At 38.9% G+C, this 15,070-nt stretch overlaps 1 protein-coding gene and 1 pseudogene across 1 annotated transcript in view; one reads left to right on the top strand and one right to left on the bottom strand.

Annotated features, from left to right (window-relative positions):
• The window catches only part of RP2 (retinitis pigmentosa 2 (X-linked recessive)), a 171,539-nt gene that overhangs the window by 147,772 nt on the left and 8,697 nt on the right, over window positions 1-15,070 (bottom strand). The gene's annotated exons all lie outside the window — the stretch shown is intronic.
• LOC102871983 lies at window positions 2,467-13,727 on the top strand (annotated as a pseudogene).

The following is a 15,070-nucleotide window of genomic DNA, read 5'->3' as shown; positions in this document are numbered from 1 at the left end:
TATATACATATATACATATATACATATATATATATCTTGAGCTCTGGTGGCCTAGTGGAAAAAAGCTGTGCTGAAATCCCAAAGGCACCCAACAACACCACCCTATTATGGTCAGTTCTGTCCTGTGCAAGTTCCGATCCTTGATTCTTTGAAGTAGTCGTCATTAGTCTATCTAAATCCTCTTCCAAGAGTTGTTGTTGTTGTTGTGTACCATAGAGCCGGAACCACCCTAGAATTGACCCTCTGGTGGATTTCCAAAAGCAGTTAATCACACGGGAGGAGACTGCCCATCCTTCTCCCATGGAGTAGCTAGTGGCCTTGAACCACATGCCTTGGGGACTGCAGTGCAGCTTCTTGCCACTAGGCCACCAAAGCTCCCTCTTTAAGAGTAGGCTCTTATATTATTAAACAGTATACATAGAAAAATCTTTAGCACTATCCTGTTTTATAACCAAAGTGGCTAAAATGTGCAAATTGGCTGCTTTACCCAAAGTTAACACAACAGAACAGCCACTGAATAAAATGTAATTATAGCTGTGGTGGCTCAGGGGTAAGGAACTGTGCTTCCAATGCAGAGGTACATAGTTCAAATCTACCAGCTGCTCCACAGGAGAAAGGTGGGCAATCTCTTCCCATGCATATACTGCCTCTGAATACCCACCAATGGGTTAGCTATGGGTTGGTTCTGACTCAATGGTACCCCAAAACAACATAAGGTGTAGGCTTTTTATTTAGCATTATTTCTGTCAAATACAAGACAAATGCAACAGATGCAAGATGTTTTTCTATACTTATTCCAGTCATAATTTTCACACTTATATTATTATTGTTTAGAAAATTGATTCTCATTTCTATCAACTACAGGTATTGTTACAAATAATTGGAAAATGAGCACTGCTTTTCTGTACTATTCAACCATTTCATTTGTACTTAAATGTTTTGTATGTTTTAATTCCAAAATGTCACCAAGTAATTTTGAGTCTTATTCAGTATATAGTCTCTGATGGCTTATTGTTATTGTTGTTAAGTGTTGTCGGGTTGTAGGTGACTCATAGTAACCCTATGAATGAAAGACCTGAACACTTGTATGACTTTCATCATTTCTCCAGGTTCATAGGGTTTCCAGAGGCAAGCTTAGTGGTAAGGAATTACACTGCCAACTCAAAGGCATTAAGCTTGAATCCACTACTTGATGGAAGAAAGATGGACAATCTCCTCCTGTGTGATTTACTGCCTCCAAAAATTCACTTGAGGGTCACTTATGTGTTGGTTCTGACATGATAGTACATAACAACAACATACATATATAATTTGACTAGCTATAGGAGGCATCATGCTCAGAAGGGTGGAGGGACAGTGCAAGAGAGGAAGATACCCAATGAGATGGATTGATATAATAAGTGGGGCAATGGAAGTTGGTGTGTCAGAATTAGTGAGACTGGCTCAGGACAGGGCAGGGTTTGGAGCTTTTGTACACAGGTTCACTATCGGTCACAGGCGACTTGATGGCACTTAACAACAATAGGAGGCAATGAGCCCTGGTGCCTTAGTGACAAGCAGATGTACTGCCAACCCACAAAGGCAGGCAATCAGCATCCACCAGCTTCTCCAAGGGAGAAAGATTATCAATATCCTGTTTTATTATAGCCTCTGAAAACCCACTACAGGTTCAGTTATGAATTGGTTCTAACTCAACAGCACATAACAACAACATAGGTTGTAGCACAATTGGTAACTAGAATAAAACAATACATGTATCTTTTTAAACAATTTAAACAAAGATCTTAAAATCTAAAATAGTTCTCATCATGTCAATGAAGTAATTGTACAGTAAGTTTATTTTCTTCTTCAAAAGAAATTGAGCTTCATACACTGTTAATTATAGTATGTCAGTTGCCAGGACAGCACCAAGTATCCAAACATTCTTTCTAATTGGGACATTTTTCTCCTAGCTTTAGTCCCCTAAGACTGACCCAATTACACAACTCAAAACTCAAAACCCAAGGGGTATCCTTCAAAGATGATACACTAAATACAGACCTAAGGAAAACTTGAAACACTACTTTCACAATTTTCAAGGAAATTTTTCAGGCATTGCATTTTAGTTTTACACCTAAAGTCCTATAAGTTGGATGGTAATTATTTTATATAACTGAAATTGTATATACTGTTAAACATTACCAAAATATTTTTTTTTGTTGGTTACACTTTAATACATCAGATGGGCTTTGGGGGACAGTGGGGTGCATTCAGTCCTTCTTGGCAGTCGCCTTCCTCATGGCGGCCAGGACATTGCTGAGTTCTTCTCGCTTCCTCTTTAAACATTACCAAAATCTTAACACAAATTATTTATGTTAACACATGCATAACATATACTTTTAAGCTGTCTAGGCAATATTTGCAATCTATTGTAAAGTACAATTTAAATTTTCTAGAAGCTGTGGGAGAATATAAAGAATATCACCCATGGGGCCCAATTGGGGCAATTTTGAAACAGGAAAGGAAGAGGAAGAACAAGGAACAGTGACAAGTGACCATCTGCTTTACACTGAGAAGAAAAAAAAAATGACACATTTGGTAATGGCTGCAGTCTGCCCCAGAGATTCCAGGACTCACTCAGTGCTGTGGAGAAGAGCTTGTTCCCTGAATAAACAGGTGATCAACCATGAGGACTTGCACATTCCAATGGAGAATCCTTATAAGGAACTGCTTAAAAGTTTATCTTGTGTGGAAAATGTGTAGATCATAAGAATGTACTGGTTTTGTCCCAGTTTATTTATTTTTTTTTCCCATTTACTGGAGGCATATATGGAAGGTACATAACAGGTCTTTGTGGGAAGAACCAAAAGAAATCACAAAAGTGATTAAGAGGGGCTGCACAGCAGGAAGTTACGCTATGTAACAGCTGTGCCCACTGTACTTTGGGGGAAAACTGCTGTCTAGCTTGACCATGCAGAACCACTTAAGTTCAAGAAATAGGAAGGACCTGAGCACATTGAGGGAGGCAAGAAGCCACTTCAAGAAGGGAACAACAGGCTTCCTCCTTTGTCATTCAGGTACTCTGGGGGGAAAACTGCTTGCTGTCAGGCAGTTTACAGGCCTCAGGTCAAGAAGGGAGCACAAATATATAGGTGCTTCACAAAACATTGCTGTACCCTGGGTAATTTTATAGTTATGACAGCCTAGTATCTACTAAGAAAAAACTCTCATAATGTCAAGAAAGCAGCAATCCATATCAGCCATCATGAAAAAACAAAATTACCCTTCTCCTAAAAAAGCAGACCTAATGAATACCCCAGATAAAGAGAACCAGAAGAAATATGTTGATACAGAGTTATTTGATCAGCTACACAAAAGGATAAAAATATGGGAAGAAACAATGGAAATCAGTAAGAGAGCAATACAGATGAGGAGAAATTTGAACAGTTATGGATGAAAAAGCAAAATGTGGAATAAAAAATTGATAGAACAGATAAAGAGGTACAATAAATAAAAAAATCATCACAAGACAGCCAGCACAGTACTGCAAATAACAGAAAAGCACGAAAATGCAATGCAGAATATTAAGACCAAAATGGCAGAAGTTTTCAACACGCTAGTAGGACAAAAAAGTAGAACTGAAGAGATGGATCAGTGAGCTGGAAGAGCCTCATTAGAAACATACTACAAGAAAAATCAAAGATGAGACATAAAGAAAATGAAGAAAACATTAGAATTATGTGGGAAAACATGAAACAGAATAACATACGTATGACTGGAATTTCAGAACAGGATTGTGGAAGTGCTAGAAGAAAACTTCCCAGGTATTATAAAGAATGGAGAAATACACATTCAAGAAGTACAAAGAACACCAAATAGACTAGACCTAAGAAGAAAAACACCAAGACTTATATCATAGTCAAACTCTCCAAATTAAAAGTATACAATTATAAAAGCAGCATGAGAAAAACAGAGACTTACCTGTTGTTGCTGTTGTTATGTGCCATCGAGTCATTTGCGACTCACAGCAACCCTATGTACAAGAGCCCTAAACGCCTTTCTATCCTGTGCCAACCTTGCTGTCTCAAACACATTCCTTCCCACCACTCCACTCACAGAATCGATCCATCTCATCGAGGGTCTTCCTCTGCTGTGCCGTTCCTCCACTCCCCCAAACACGATGTCCCTCTTCAAGGACCAGTCCCTCCTTGCAACATGCCCAAAGTATGTCAGATGAAGCTTCAGAATCCTTGACTCCAGGGAACCTTCTGGCTTCACCCTCTCCAAGACAAACCTGTTTGTTCTCCTAGCAGTCCATGGTATATTCAACACTCTTCTCCAGCACCACAGCGCAAAGGCATCAATTCTCTTTCTATCATCCCTATTCACTGTCCAACTCTCCGATGCATAGCACATAATTACAAAAACTACAGCCTGGATCAGGTGCACCTTGGTCTCTAGTCTGACGTCGTTGCACTTCAGTACTCTTGAGAGGTCCCTCACAGCTGACTTTCCCAATGAAATCCGTCTCCTGATTTCCTGGCTGCTGATACCAAGAGTGTTGACTGTGAAGCCAAGCAAACTAAAACTGTTAACTATCTCAATCTCTTCACCATCCATACTGATGCTGCCAGTTGGCCCAGTGGTGAGAATCTTTTTCTTAATGTTGAGCTTCTATCCATATTAAAGACTGCAGTTCTTGACCTTCTGCAGCAAGCGCTTCAGGTCCTCCTCAGTTTCAGCAAGCAGGGATGTGTCATCTCATCTGCATAACGTAGGTTGTTGACGATTCTTCCACCAATCCTGATGCCACATTCCTCCTCATACACCCCAGAGTCTCGGATGATCTGTTCTGCATACAGATTGAAAAGGTATGGAGAAAAAAAAATACATCCCTGATGTACCCCTTTCTTGATTTTGAACCATCCAGTGTCTCCCTGCTCTGTTCTGATGATGGCTTCTTGGTCCAAGTATAGGTTTTGCATTAGCATGATCAAATGTTCTGGGATTCCCATTCTTCTCAGAGTCAGTCACAGCTTGTTGTGATCCACACAGTCAAAAGCCTTTGCATAGTCAATGAAGCACAGATAGACATTCTTCTGGTATTCTCTGCTTTCTGCCAAGATCCAGCTAACATTAGCTATACTATCCCTAATACCACGACCTCTTCCAAATCCAGCCTGCACATCTGGCAGTTCTCTGTTGACATATTGTTCCAAACCTTTTTGGATAATTTTCAGCAAAATCTTGCTTGCGTGTGGTATCAATGATATTGTTCGATAATTTCCACACTCTGTTGGGTCACCTTTCTTTGGAATGGGAACAAAAATCTATCTCTTCCAGTCATTTGGCCAGCTGGCTGTCCTCCAGATTTCCTGGCACAACCTAGTGAGCACATCCAGGGCAGTGCCTGCTTGTTGAAATAAATCAACTGGTATGCAGTCAACACTGGGATCCTTGTTCTTTGCCAATTCCTTCACAGGAACTTGAACTTCCTCCTTCATCACCATAGGTTCTTACTCATATGTTATTTCATGAAATTCTTCTGTGTCAACCAATTCCTTCTGATACAGTGACTCTGTGTACTCCTTCCATCTTCTTTTTATACATCCTGGATCATTCAACATTCCACCCAAACTATCCTGAAGTATTGCCACCCGTGGCTTGAATTTGTTTTTCAACTCCTTCAGCTTAAGACACTGAGCGAGTCCGGACCTTTTGATTTTCTGCCTCCAGCTCTCTGCACATTTCATTATAGTATCTTGCTCCCGAGCTGCCTTTTGAAATTTTCTATTCAGCTCTTTGATTTCTTGATTTCTTCCTTTAGCTTTGGATTCTCAGCACTCTAATGCAATACTCAAGAGTCGCATCTGACATCCATCTTGGTCTTCTCTTCTTCTTTGTTAAGAAAGAAATGGAATGCATAAATATTGACACACTAGGTACTGGCGAAATGAGATGGCTTGGCATGGGACATTTTGAATCAGATGATTATATGATCTACTATGCCGGGGATGAAAAGGAGAGAAAAAATGGGGTTGGTTTCATAATTAAAAAAATCATCTCTAGATCTATCCTGAAATACAATGTGGTGAGCGACAGGATAATATCCATACACATACAAGGAAGTCCAGTGAATACCACTATCATTCAAATATATGCACCTACAACCAGAGCCAAAGAAGAGTAAATAGAAGATTTTTATCAACTTTTGCAGTCAGAAATTGATCAAACATGCAATCAAGATGCATTAATAATAATGGGCGACTGGAATGCAAAAGTTGGTAACAGGGAAGAAGGATCAGTAGCTGGAAAACATGGGCTCAGAGAGAGAAATGAGGCTGGAGATAGAATGATAGAGTTTTACACATTCAATGATTTATCCATTGCAAAAACCTTTTATAAGAAACATAAATGCAGGCTACACACATGGATTTCACCTGATGGTATGCAGAGGAATCAAATCTATTCCATTTGTGGAAAGACTCACTGGAGAAGTTCAATATCAGCAGTGAACACCAGGCCAGGTGCTGATTGTGGGACAGACCACCAACTACTCATATGCAAATTCAAGCTGAAGTTGAGGAAAATTAAGTCAAGTCCACGGGAACCAAGATTTGACCTTAAGTCTGTCCCACTCAAATTTCAAAACCATCTCAGGAAGAGGTTTGAGGCCTTGAGCACCAATGAGTGTAAACCAAATGAGCTCTGGAAGGATATTAAGAAAATCGTCCATGAAGAATGCAAAAGATCATTACGAAGAGGTACGTACAAAGGGAAAACAATTAGGTTAAGTTCTGATTTCTCAGTAGAAACCATGTGAACTAGAAGGCAATGGGATACCATATACAGGAAGTTGAAAGATAACAACGCCCAGCCAAGGATCATGTATCCGGCAAAGGTCTCCATCAAATTTGAAGAGGAAATTAGATTCTTTGAAGAAAAGAAGGACCTTAAGGAACTGGGGAAAACAAGACAAAAACTACAAGAAATTAAAACTACAAGTGAAGTCCTGTACTTGGAGATGCCAAAGGAAAGTGCATGGACTGTAGTAACAAGAAACAACAGAAAAAGAAACATGATAAAATGGAGAAAGTAAAACTTGGCCTGAAATCGACAACAGATTTTTTTTATAAGGAGAGGACATCAGTTAAGTGGGGAAATGACAGCCTTTTAAACAAATGTTGTTGGCAAAATAGGAAAACTATCTGCAGAAAACTCGGGCAAGATCCTCACCTCATACCATAAACAAAAACCAACTCCAAGTGGATCAAGGACCTTGGACTAAAACCAGGGACTATAAACTTCATTAGAGAAAAGTTTGGAAGAACTCTCAAAGTCCTAATCCACAACATAAACAGTCTTCTAGCATCCTGAAAAACCTACCACCAGAAGAGGATAAAATAGATGAATGGGACCTTCTAAGAATAAAATCCCTTATGCACATCCAAGACCTTCTCCAGCAGGGTGAAAAAGGAAGCCACAGATTGGAAAAAAATATTTGGTAATGACGTGCCAGATCAGGGACTTATATCTAGAATTTATAAAATACTCGAGCACCACAACAAGATAAAGGTAAATAACCCAACTGATAAATGGGCACAGGGATATGAACAGACACTTCACCAAAGAAGACATTCAGATGGCAAACACACACATGAAGAAATGTTCAAAATCCCTAGCTCTAAGAGAGATACAAATCAAAACATCTCACCCCAGTAACAATAGCAAAATTTAACACAACAGCAAACATCAAATGCTGGCAAGGTTGTGGAGAAACTGGGTCCCTTATTCATTGTTGGTGGGAGTGTAAAATGATGCAATCCATATAGAAGGCATTATGGTGCTCTCTCAAAAAGCTGCAAATAGAAATACCATTTGACCCAGCAATTCCACTACTGAGAATTCACGCTAAAGAAACCAGAACTGCCAACCAAGCAGATATATGCTCACCCATGTTTACTGCAGCATTGTTCACAATAACAGAGTTGGAAACAACCCAAGTGCCTATCAACAGACAAATGGATAGAGAAGCTGTGGTATATTCACACAACAGAATACTATGCTGCATTGAAAAACAAGGAACTTATGAAATATTATACAAAATGAGTGACCCTGGAGGACATTATGCTGAATGGAATATCTCAGTCACAAAGGGACAAATACTGCATAATGCCACTGTTTTAAAGCAGGACTGACATTGGGGTTGTGCTGAATCTAAGAAAAGAGGGTATAAGTAATGTATACTGCATTGAAACAGATGAGGGAGAGAATTGTTTGAAAATAATATATGATCAGGCATTATTTTTATGATAAGAGTCCAGAATGAGAGCTGCATGGGGGAGTGGACTTGGGGGAGGGGATTGTAAAATAATGAAAGTTTGGGTTTTGGGGTTGTTGTGTTTTTTTTTTACTTTTCAAAGAGAAAAAACTGAGGGAAGGGTGGGCGGAGAGGAAAATGTGCAACAATGAATGAATGGAGGGGAAATAAGCTTGGCTAGACAATAATCACACTTAATGTGAAAAGACTAAACATACCAATTAAGAGAAAAAGAGTAGCAGTATGGATTTAAAAAAAAAAAAACACAGAAAAACAAAGTCCATCAATATGTTGCCAACAAGAAACACATCTTAAAAAGGAAGAGAAAGGCAGACTCAACATTAAAAGCTATATTAAAATATATCAAGTAAATGGAAACTTCAAAAAAGGAGTGGCAATACTAATCTCTGATAAAATAGGTTTCCTAATGAAAATCACCATCAAAGATAAGTAAGGGCATTACATACTGATTAAAGGCACAATAGATCAAGAAGACATAAACTTGGTAAACATTTATGCACCAAATGATAGACCTGAAAAATACACAAAACAATGGTTAACAGAATTGAAGAGAAAAATAGCACCACCATAGTGGTAGAAGATTTCAACATACCACTATCACAAAAGGGTAGGTCAACTCAAAAGAAAGTCAACAAAGATGCAGATGATTTAAACTATATAATCAGACATTCACTTTCTTCTCAAGTGCACATGGTACATTCTCCAGAATCAGTCATGTATTAGAACAGAAAGCATGCCTCAACACATTCAAAAACAATGACATAATACAAAGTATTTTCTCAGACCACAATGCCCCAAAACTAGAAATAAAGCTTACAAAACCACCCACATGGAAATAAAAAAACTTTCTGCTAGAACATGATTGGGCTATAAAAGAAATAATGAAATAAAAAAAGTTCCTTGAAACAAATGATAAGGAAAGTACAATTTACCAAAACCTCTGGGAAGTACCTTAGGCAGTACACAGGGGACAGTTCATAGTAATAGGCACACAAGAAGAAGAATTAATTATCTAACTCAACACCTTCAGCAAATAGAAAAAGACCAACAATCTAATCCCATAAACTGTAGGATAAATAAATAAATGAATGAATGAATGAACAAGAACTGAAATCAATGAGTTAGAAAACAGAAAAACAGTTGAAACCATCAATAAGACCAGGAGCTGGTTTTTTGAAAGGGTCAATAAAATTGACAAATCATTTGCAAACTTAACAAAAAAAAAGATAAGACACAAATAACTCAATTAAGAAATGACAGAAGTGACATCACAACAGAACCAGAGGAAATTAAATTGATAATATCAGAATACTACAAAAAGATATACTCTGATAAATTAAAAAACCTGGAGGAAATGGACAAATTCCTTGAAATGCAGCCCCTACCATGATTAACAAGGACAGATACAGAACATTTGAACAGACCCATCACAAGAGAAGAAATTGAAAAGGTCGTAAAAAGACTTCCCCATAAGAAAAGTCCTGGACTTCACAAACATTCAGAAAAGATTTGGCACCAATTCTACTTAAATTATTTTTTTTAGAAACTGAAAAAGGAGGAACAGTCCCAAAAGTCATTCAATGAAGCAAGCATAACCCTAATACCAAACCCAGACAAAGATATTACCAAGAAAGAAAAGACCAGTATCTCTCATTAATATAGTCCTTAACAAAATCCTAGCCAATATAATCCAAAAGCACATTTAAAAAAAAAAAAAGACTTCACCATGGTCAAATGAGATTCATAATAGGTATGCAAAAAAGATTCAACATGAGAAAAACAATGTAACTCACCATATCTTTATTGTTGTTGTTAAGTGCCATCAAGTCAGAAGCGACTCAGCAACCCTATGAACGAAAGTCTTTGGCACTTGCGTGACTTTCATCCTTTCTCCAGGTTCATAGGGTTTCCAGAGGCAAGCTATTTATGGAAGTGAATGCCAATGCCACTCCTGCTTCCAAGCTTGTTTTAATCAGGGAGCTCCACCAAACACTGCCTACCATGGGCAGCCGTTACTGCATTTGACACATCAGTGTCACAGTGTTCAGCTTCATAGTAACCACAAGTTACCTTTATACGGCAAGTGGATATACCAGGGCTATAGAAGAATGTTTGACCAAAAACAATTAAAAACAGGCCTGAGGGATTAGAGTCACCCAGTTTTGGTTCAGTAGCATCACCTTTGGCCTACTAGGCCAACTGATCTCTCTCTCTAGGTTAAGTGTCGTTAGTCGTAGTTGACTCATAGTGACCCTATGAACGAAAGTCCTTGACATTTGTGTGACTTTCATCCTTTCTCCAGGTTCATAGGGTTTCCAGAGGCAAGCTATTTACACAAGTGGATGTCACTCCTGCTTCCAAGCTTGTTTTAATCGGGGAGCTCCACCCAGCACCATCCACCAAGGGTAACCATTATAGCATTTGACACATCAATGTTACATTGTTCAGCTTCACAGCAACCACAGGTTACCTCTGTAAGGCAAGTAGACACACCAGGACTATACGACCTAGAAGAATGTTTGACCAAAAACAATGAAAAACAGGTAAAATGGATGGCCTGCGGCCCTCCGGTCCTACAGTATTTTGCCATTCTGGCACGCCCAAATGCTGGCAAATTCTGGGCCATAAACCCCTCCCTAATTCATCTAGCAAGCCTACTCTGCGGCCACCCACTTGGGGCCAAAAGAAAGCCACAAATGCCACAGCGTTCCCCACTTGCATCTCTTCCAGGTTCAAGAGGCCGCATCCACCTAGCTGACACAGAGACTCAAGAGAGACGCTTTCTCTTATCCTCTAGGCACGGCCAACCATTTCAGTATTTTACCATTTCGGGACACCCAAACGCTGGCAAATTCTGGGCCAGAGACCCCTAATGCATCCAGCAAGCCCGCTCTGCGGCCACCCACGTGGGGCCAAAAGATATCCACAAACACCACAGCATTCCCCATTTGTGTCTCTTCCAGTCAGCAGGGTGGATGCGGCCTCTTGAGCCTGGAAGAGACACAAGTGGGGAACGCTGTAGTGTTTGTAGCTTTCTCTTGGCCCCAAGTAGGTGGTCGCAGAGAAGGCTTGCTGCATGATGATGAATTCACCATATTAACAAAGTAAATAACAAGAACCATATGATCTTAGCAATTAATGAAGAAAAGGCATTTGACAAAATCTAACACCCCTTCCTGATAAAAACACTCAGCAAAATTGGAATAGAAGGGGAATTTCCTCAACATAATTAAAAGTATATATGCAAAACCAAGAGCCAACATCATTCTCAACGGAGAAAGACTAAAAGCATTTTCCTTGTGAAAAGGGACCAGACAAGCATTGTTACGACTTCTGTTCAAGACTGTATTGGAAGTGCTTACTAGGGTAATATGACAAGAGAAAGAAATAAAATGCATCCAAATCAGAAAAGAGATGGTTAAACTGTCATTATATGCAGATACGATAGTATACACAGAAAACCCCCAAAACACAACAAAAAATCTGTTAGAGTTAGTAGGCCAATTTAGTAGAGTGGCAGGATATAAGATCAATATCCAAAAATCAATAGGATTCCTCTACAGTAACAAAGAGAACTCAGAAAACAAAATCAAGAAAGCAATACCATTCACAATAGCCAACCACCAATTGAGATAATTGGGAGTGAACCTAACTAGAGATACAAAAGACCTATACAAAGAAAACTACAGACCATTTCTGCAAGACACAATAAAAGACCTACAGAAATGGAAAAAATGTACCCTATTCATGGATAGGAAGACTCAATATTGTGAAAATGACAATCCTACCAAAAGCAACCTACATATTAAATGCAATCGCAATCCAGATACCAAATTTCTTTTTCAAGGAGATTGAAAGGGAAATTATCAAAATTTATTTGGAGAGGCAAGAGACCCCAAATTCTGAGAAACAAAAATGAAGTGGGAGACAGAGCACTCCCTGACCCCAAAATCTACTACACAGCAGTAAAAACTAAAACATCATGGTACTGGTACAATGACAGGCACACAGACCAATGGAACAGAATTGAGAACCCAGAAATAAACCCAGCTATCTATGGTCAATTGATATTTGACTAGGAAATCAAAGCTATCAAATGGGGAAATGATAAGCTCTTCAACAAATGGTGCTGGTAAAACTAGACTTCCACCTGCAAAAAGCTGATACAGGATCCACGTCTCACACCATACACAAAAATCAACTCAAGGTAGATCAGAGACCTGGGAGTAAAACCCCAAACCATAAAGTTCATAAGAGACAAACTGGGATCAAGCTTAGAAGCGCTAGTCCAAGGTATAAAGAGACTGCCAAATACAGCCAGAAAGGAACAATCTGAAGAGGATAAAATTTATGAATGGGACCTTCTAAAGATTAAATCCCTGTGTGTATCAAAAACTTTTTCCAATAGGGTGAAAAGAAAACCTACCGACTGGGAAAAAACATTTGGTAATACCATCTCCGACCAGAGTCTCATAATAAATGTTTACAGAATACTTTTGGGCCTGCACAAGAAAAAGACTGATAACTCAATTAGAAAATGGGCAAACATGGAAAGAATTTTCACAGAGGAAGCTATTAATGATCAAAATCACTGCCAATAAGAGAGATGCAAATCAAAACCATAATGAGGTACCATCTCACTCCAGTAACAGTGGCAAAGTTTAACAGGGCGGCAAGTAATAAATGTTGAGAGAATGTGGCAAGAAAGGAACTCATACATTGTTGGTGGGATTGTAAAATGGTACAATCATTCTGGAAGGCAGTTTGGTGCTTCCTTAAAAAGTAGATCATAGAAATTTCATATGACCCAGCTTGGAATATACCCTGAGAAAATGAAAACTGAGACACAAATGAAGATTTGTACACCAGTGTTCATAGTAGCCTTATTCACCATAGCAAGTACATGGAACAGTCCACATGTCCAACTACAAATGAATGGATTGAGAAATTATGGTACATTGACATGATGGAATACTACACAGCATGCAGGAGCAATGATTTTGTAAATTATTATCTAACTTGGAAGGGCCTGGAGAGCATTATGCTGAGTGAATTAACTCAGTCCCACATGGACAAATATTTTTAAAACCATTATTGTAGAATGAGTATAAGGATCCAAGGGGGTGGAGGTGGGGGTGGAAGCAGAGGGATGACGATGTACAGGGGGAGGGGGGATTAATCACAGAATTGTACAATTAGATGGGTGGGTGGGTAGGTGAGGGAAATTGGAAGAATCTGTTCTCAAAAAATCAATGTATTATAATTCTGTAAATAAACTAGTATTTTTAAAAAGTAAGAAAAAGTGTGATTAAAAGGGCTCAGAAACTGGGATTTATGTCAATTACATACAAGCATCCTGCATTATCTCAAAGACCCTAAAGTTTGTAATGTCAGATATCAGGAATAAATTATATTAAGACCAACAAATTTAAATAAATGATTGTGTTGCAAAAAAAGAGAATATTAGCCATAAGAATGTAAAAGCTCATTATAGAGACAGAGGAAGAAGACAAGACTGAGATGTCAGAAGAGACCCTGAATATGGTCCTAGAGTGTCAAGAAGCCAAAGCAAAGAGAAGAAATAAAAAAGTCAGGGAGCCAAACAGAAGATTTCAAAGGTCAGCTTGAGAAGACAAACCAAAGTATAATGAAATGTGCAAAGAACTGAAGTAGAAAAATCAAAAGGGATGAACTTGCTCAGCATTTCTTAAGCTTAGAAACTGAAATACAAATTCAAGTCTAGAATTGCAATTCTTAAGGATGCTATGGGTGGAATGCTGAATGTTCCAGGAACTATCAAAAGAAGGATGGAAGGCATACCAAAAATAATTGGCTGATACATAAGAATTTCATGAAACAACATAGGAACAAGAGGCAATGGTGATGAAGGAGGAAGTTCAAGCTGCTCTGAAAGAATTGGCAAAAAACAAAGGCATCAGGAATTGACAGTATACCATTTGACATATTTCAACAAACAGATGCATGCATCTCTGAGATGGACATGCTCACCAGGTTTTATCAAGAAATATGTAGGACAACTACATGGTCAACTGACTGGAAGAGATTAATTATTTGTTCCCATTCAAAAAAAGGGTAATCCCAAAGAATGTAGAAATTATCAAACAATATCACTAGCATCACATGCAAGCAAGATCCTGCTGAAGATTATCCAAAAGTGACTGGAAGAGTACATTGACAGAGAAGTGCCAGAAATACAAACTGAGTTTAGAAGAGGCTGTGGCACTAGGGACATCATGGTCAATGTGAGATGGACCTTGGCTGAAATCAAAGTGTACTAGATGAAGAAAGAATACGGCAGTTGCCCCACCACCCCCAAGCTTGATCACTTCCTGAGAAACCTGATAACACCTGCTGGTCATATCAAAGACCAGACCAGACAATGGATCCTGGTAAGAATCTGAGCTTGATTAAAAATAGCTAAAAATTAACATACTAAATTCTGAGAAGTACCCCTATACAAAGGAAACCCTCCAAAACTGACTACACGCCATCTTGATCCTGTCTGTACGCCATGCAGCCAGGTCACTTGGCATCCCTCTCAGACTGTGCAATAAAGTCCTGTTCGTTGCACACCCATGTTTATCGCGGCTTTGTTCACAATATCAAGGAGTTGGAAACAACCCGGGTGCCCATAAACAAATGAATGGATAGAGAATCTGTGGTATATTCACACAATGGAATACTATGCTGCATTGAAAAACAAGGAACTCATGCAATATTATTCAAAAT

This window comes from Elephantulus edwardii, unplaced genomic scaffold, assembly GCF_000299155.1.
Source record: "Elephantulus edwardii isolate Elephantulus edwardi_28Jun2011 unplaced genomic scaffold, EleEdw1.0 scaffold00239, whole genome shotgun sequence".
Lineage (NCBI taxonomy): Eukaryota > Metazoa > Chordata > Mammalia > Macroscelidea > Macroscelididae > Elephantulus > Elephantulus edwardii.
Note: the sequence above shows the minus strand (reverse complement) of the source record. Positions and strands in the feature narration are given on the sequence as shown.